This window comes from Cryptomeria japonica, chromosome 2, assembly GCF_030272615.1.
Source record: "Cryptomeria japonica chromosome 2, Sugi_1.0, whole genome shotgun sequence".
Classification (NCBI taxonomy): Eukaryota; Viridiplantae; Streptophyta; class Pinopsida; order Cupressales; family Cupressaceae; genus Cryptomeria; species Cryptomeria japonica.
This window is the reverse complement of record NC_081406.1, coordinates 209,590,892-209,597,277: the sequence shown is the minus strand read 5'-3', so window position 1 is coordinate 209,597,277 and position 6,386 is coordinate 209,590,892.

The following is a 6,386-nucleotide window of genomic DNA, read 5'->3' as shown; positions in this document are numbered from 1 at the left end:
CTCTTTTGAGAAAATGTCTTAATATATGTATATATCAACAAATGGTGCAATATTGTACAAATTGGACTCATTCCTAACCTTTAGCTATTCTCATACACAATCCTACTCATTCATTTGCACCTTATCCATGTATGCACACATTTAGATACATTCACTTAAATCATGCATTGATCATTCCCATTCAGTCAACCATCCTAATATTTCTATTAACTAACTTGATCTGAAAATTTCCACATTTTGAATCATTGCTATACAAGTGCAGGTTTGACCTAAATACCTCAAAAGGCTTGTTAGAATATCCCAGGGGGACATCCCCTAAGTTAATCTATGGAAAAGTGTGTAAAAGATTGATAAAGAACAAGCAATGTACTAGGTAAATGCTTACATTCATTTCATAGCATCAAAATGGAATGTTTTACCATTAATTTTTCTTTAGATGATTTTAGGATGGAAAATGATGATGTGAAATGGATGCACATGAGTTTCTTTACATACAAGCACATAGCGTCAAATTGTACAAAAGAGCATTTTTTTGGCTTATAATGACTAGTAGAATTGGTGAGTTGATTAAATTTGAATTTGAATTTTTAAATTTTATTGTCTAGAGTCAACTTCCACTGGCTCTACTAGGCATTGCAAGCCAGCTAAACATGTTTGTGCAATTTGATGCTATGTCTCACTTATGTTTAAATTCATCGACTTTCATCCATTTAACACCTTATCATATTGGACCATCTAATCTCATTATAAAATTATCGAAAGAGCAATTGAGTATGCTGAAATAAAACAATTCTGGACATTTATTTTGTTGCATTGCATACTCTTTGTTTATCTTTTACACACTTTCTTGAAAATTGACCTAGGAGAACATATCCTCTTGTAACATATTGATAGATTAAATTCATTTCTAGATATTATTAGTCTTCAAAGTAAACATGATGATAGAGTAGATAAAGGTGAATTTAGCAAATTAGAAAGCAAGAGTGATAACAAAGATTAGATGTGTAGTAGGAGGACGAACCTATGGATGCAAAAAATATAGTGATGCATAGACTTTGTAAGGAAACTCGGGTGCAGAAACAGCTTCCTACACTAATCTCTAGAGGAAAGTATTATGCAAGTTCTTTTAAATCCTTACAATTTCAGATTCGTTAACTACTTTAACAAAGATATTGCAGCCATATATCATGCATACAGAAAATAGAGAATGACACAATGATTTACCCTGGGGAAAACCTTTTGGTAAAAAACCCTAGCACTCCAAAACCTGCACAATGTATTATCTTCAACACAATAGTTACAACACACTTGCAATGCAAGTTCTTTCAGAAGACAATCGACACTTTAAGACAAATCCAGTAGCACGATATCATACCAACAATACACTCTTTTCACAGTCTGTAACCCTAAAAAATGCTTATGCGCTTTCCTTTTTAGGGCAACTTCCAAAGATAGCCGTATTAGGGTTTTACCATTCTCCGAGAAAATAGGAACCCTAAAAAAATTTTTGGAATGATGCCCCAAACCCCACGATTGAGGAAGAGTGTACAGTACTCAACTTTATCAGTTGCCACATGTCTTGCATGTCTTCACCCGTCATTGAAATCTCCTAGAAATAGCTCTTACGTGTCATAGGAATCCATCATAACCGTTTCAGCCATGATCTCCTTACACACAATTCAAGATGCATACACATCAAGTGGAGTGACACATCAACATACCAACTAGACATGTACACTCACACTTAATTACATTATTTGCAAGAAATACATTTTACAAAACAAATAATAAGAATAGGAATCATCCAAGGTTGAGACACCTTATTCCTAACAGACTTGACCTAGAACACAAAATTTGAAGTGACGTGTAGATTGAGAGGTATTATTTCCAAGATTCTAATTTCTTCATCAAGAGCACTCGATTCTTTGCTAGAATTAACCAATTTCAGAAAGCAAGAATTCATAGCCTATCCACAAGCAAACAAAGATGAGCACATTAGTATGTATATCATATACAAATGAAGAATGCATAATACAATGGTCAAACCTCCATATATAGGCAATGATGAGGAAGTGATAAACTAGGAGTGAAACTCTAACTACTCCTCCAAAGGTACAACACTTGTGAGCTCACTTGACAAGTGTGTGAGAAATTGAAAAGTTTCAATAGGTGTCTCATGGGATGAAAACATGTCTCAAAGATATAAAGTCTGAAAAACTATGGAAAAGCCTAAGTAAACTTAAACTGGGCGTGAATAGGCTAATCATAGAAAGGCAATTAGCTAACTAGTTGGACAATGTCTCTATTAACAATAACATTCTTCAATCATCAAGCTAAACACTCCCATTTGGTGTGTCTATCTTTGTTAAATATTTAATATATTTAAACTATGTTAAACATTAATTACAATAATAGATTAAACTATGAGATAAATTGTATAGGAATACAATTGAGGCAATGCCACACTTTACATACAATATATGTGGAGAAAACGGTATGATAAAAAATACCACAAACATGCACTATCCAATTAAATTGAGAAAGTTGACTACTAAAAACCTCAAGTTTTCAACCTCTCCTCTTCTATTTCCACACCCAAATTCCATATCTTTAATAAACTTTAATAATTATCAAAAATATAAACTAAACAATATTTTTGAACTGTATGGCTACTCTCATAGGAACGCTTCATTATAAGATGAACCATTAAATATAGTTTAAATGTGTGATTATAACTTTTTATTTATGGTATGAGATAGTTTGATTATAAAATATTAAAGTAATTCATTAATTAATCATGAATCAAAATAGTTAAAATGTTTCATTGATTAACTTTTTTTTTAATCAATAGAGAGATAATATTTAAGCTACTAATTAAATAATCAACCAAATCCTATAGCTATATATCTCTTGACTATGAATATAAAACTAAACCTATATCAAACATAACTTTAATAATGTCATTGAGATCACTTATAAATAAGTGTTGACCTCTAATAAACATTATTCCTTAAAACTCCTCCTTAATAATTATAGGTTGTGCATGTTGTGTGCAACAAAACGTGTTTCCAAAGGAATCAAATTAGCACTAAAAACAACTAAAAAACACAAATCAAAGCAACTATCAAGATAAGGCTAAAAAGAGATCAAACAATAGCATAACCCATTTAAACCCAAGAATGATGTTCTCCTCATCATGTAGATTTTCCCAATGTGATCTATTTGATGTGTGCTCGCAGAATTTTGACAACATAATGACACTCAAGGATTTGGATGCAAGATGTGAAAAATGACTACGTGTTGGTAATATGAATGAGAGGGGAAATAGAATGGAGGGATAGGATTTGATCATGAGGATCAAGGATGGAGATGAGAGATGATCTCTTAGTTCACACAAGGTGATGACAAGTGCCACCATAAGAGGAGTTGAGATGGGATTGTTACTTTGCAAGGCACCCTTGGGATATGCACAAGGTCTTACCATAAAGGCATTTCTTGTCCCTACACTCCAAAGGCATTAATGAAGAGGAATAAATAAATTTGTAATTCCTTTGGAGTTATTGGGAAGAAAAAACCCATGTGGGGTCTCTTCCCAAAAGGAGAAAGCCTTTAAGGTTGAGCAGACAAAGAGGGTGGCTAGTTATGGCATAGAGTTGACCAATCCATAATCTAATGGATTACGAATGTACAAGTGTTTAGGATTAGATTAGAAAAAAGATTAGGAGGAAAGTGGGGGTGATGTTGGATTCGACATTTGGAGAGAGAAAGGGGGAGAATTAAATATTTAATTTAATTCCTTTTTGAAGGAAAAGGGAGTTTTGAATTAATCAATAAGGGTATTTATTCAAATTAATAGATGCAAAACTGAAAAGTTTATGATATAGGTAAATTAATCAAATTAGTCACCTTGGACGGTTAGACTAGAGAAACAAAAAAAATATGTGGAACTAATTGAATAATAATGAATTATTTATTATTTAATTAACAAGGATAGTGAGGGTAGACTGATCATGCAAATAAAATTGACCAAGCAATAGTGGTTGATTTTAGGTGCCTACACATGTTATCAAATTTTAAAGGAAGAAAATAATAGAATAATATTTTAGTAAGGCATAATTCTTTTGACTAACATATCAGATGGGTAAAATATATTCTAAGATGAAGATCATGCATTCCACACTTTATGACAAACCTCTTGTCATTTTTTTCTTAAAATGATGCAATACATGGAGCTTACATTTTTTTTTTTATCAAAGCCCAAAACCTCTCAAAATAATCCTTACTAGATTTCTATGTGCAATGCATGTAGGCCTTACACATGCACCTTTATATATTGTAAAATATCAACAGGTCTTAAAAATGCAATGTGTGCGCAAAAATATGGGGGCCACAACCACTTTTTGAGTTCATCTAAGATGTAACACATGTACATTATAATGTGAACATGTTATAAAAATTCATGTTGTGTCAAATAAGATTAAAAAAAAAAAGCCAAAAAGGGTGAGTTCATTTGAACCCAACATATTATCTTTGCAACATGAGTGATGAATAAAAAGTACACATTTTGGAGTTGATCAAGTTGCCATCAAAATATTGCCACAATATCTATGAGGTGGAGGAGGCAAGTTTTTCTTGTTTTTAATTGTATAAATTGAATAATTTGCTAATGTAGAAATTGTTTTGATTTAGTATTTTTTGATTTCTAAGAATTGAAAATCTTTCACCAATCAAGAAAAACCCGAGTTCACATTTTGATGAAAATCTTGATGAAGAACATGGACAACCAAACCCTCAACAAAATACTCCATCGATTTCTTAACCTCCTTAACCATAAGAACACTTAGTAACTCAAATTAAAAATAAAAGGAAACTCCAAGCATTGATCAATAGGTTGAATAATTCAAATTCAACTAATTCTCATGAAAAAAAAAATCACCACCTTATTGGAATGCATCATCTCTCATATAGATTCCACGAGTAGCCAAATTAACATGTGGTCCTATAAAAGGGAGGAAGTACAAAAATTTTATGCCTCAAAATTATCGTACCAACAAGTAAAAGAAAATAAAATATTGAAATATAATTTATGTGTTGTTCATTGATCTATGAAATAGTGCACCCCTACACACTAGTTGAAAGAGGCTCCCTATTCATTGGTCCCAACACCAAGGAACAAGGAACTTTTTTGGGAGAGGTGGAAAACAAATTTTGATCATATTCCATGCAACAACAACAAGGTCCCATAATATTGTTTGAGAAAATTTTATTGCAAGTTTTTCTTCAATGAGATCTTGAATTACTTTGACATACATGATATATAGGGTAAAGGTGAGGTCTTTTCTCATGATAGAAAGGGGGCACATTGTGTTTAGGACTAGGTACAACGACCCCTTGCTAGGATAGACATTCAAGACATCACTATCCCTTTCATTGTGAAGGAGAGTACTAAGGTGGAGATTCTAAAGTCCATTCACTACACAAACCTTGTTATAGCATAAGTTGGAAAGAGAGAGACTCTTAAGTCTCAGTTATCACCTCTCCTTTGTCAAAACTATGGGTCTATTTGTGATTATGGCTCTGAGGATGTTCATGAATGCATGATGCAATGTACTGTATGAATTTTTAATATCTTGGAGGGAGTATTTTGTAATATCCAATTGGGTTTAATTTTTAGTTTTATACAATAATATATACACCAACAACTATACTTTTCCTAATTGATAGTTAATTAATGATTTTTTTACAATTAAATATCTCTTTCAAAGATAACAATCAGTTTTTTTGATAAACAACAAATGTTATCAACTTCAAATTTTAATAATGTGTACTAAAATATTATTCAACTTAACATGATGGTGATTTCTATGTGAAGTTAGTGTTGAAAAATTATGGGCTTGTGTCCTTCAAATTCTACAATGAGGGATTTCATCCCTAAAATTAAATGAATCATAGTTCATACAATAAAAATGTGTTCTTCATATGGTGGTTACTTCTCTTTATTTGGTGTCTCTTATATATCTCTCCTTCAATAGTCATGATTCTTCACATGTCCCTTGACTTTTGTTAAAATTAAACTTTAATTTTATATTTATAATCATATTATATAGTATATTTTATTTAACATGATATCTTATTTATTACTATTGTAATCCATTTCTTAAAAGGGGGCATTACACATGAGGTTAGGAGTATGAAACATACATATTTGATGATATGGTGTTCACAAATAAGATTGTCAAAAGTGATTTGACTAGTTCGGTAAATGCACATTTTTTTGAATTAATGTTTTAGGTGTTACAACTTGGAGGACATGTTTCTAATGTTTGTGTGTTGTCTTAATTCCAATTTCAAGAGTTGATGTTTTGTGCAAGAAGGTTTATAGATGT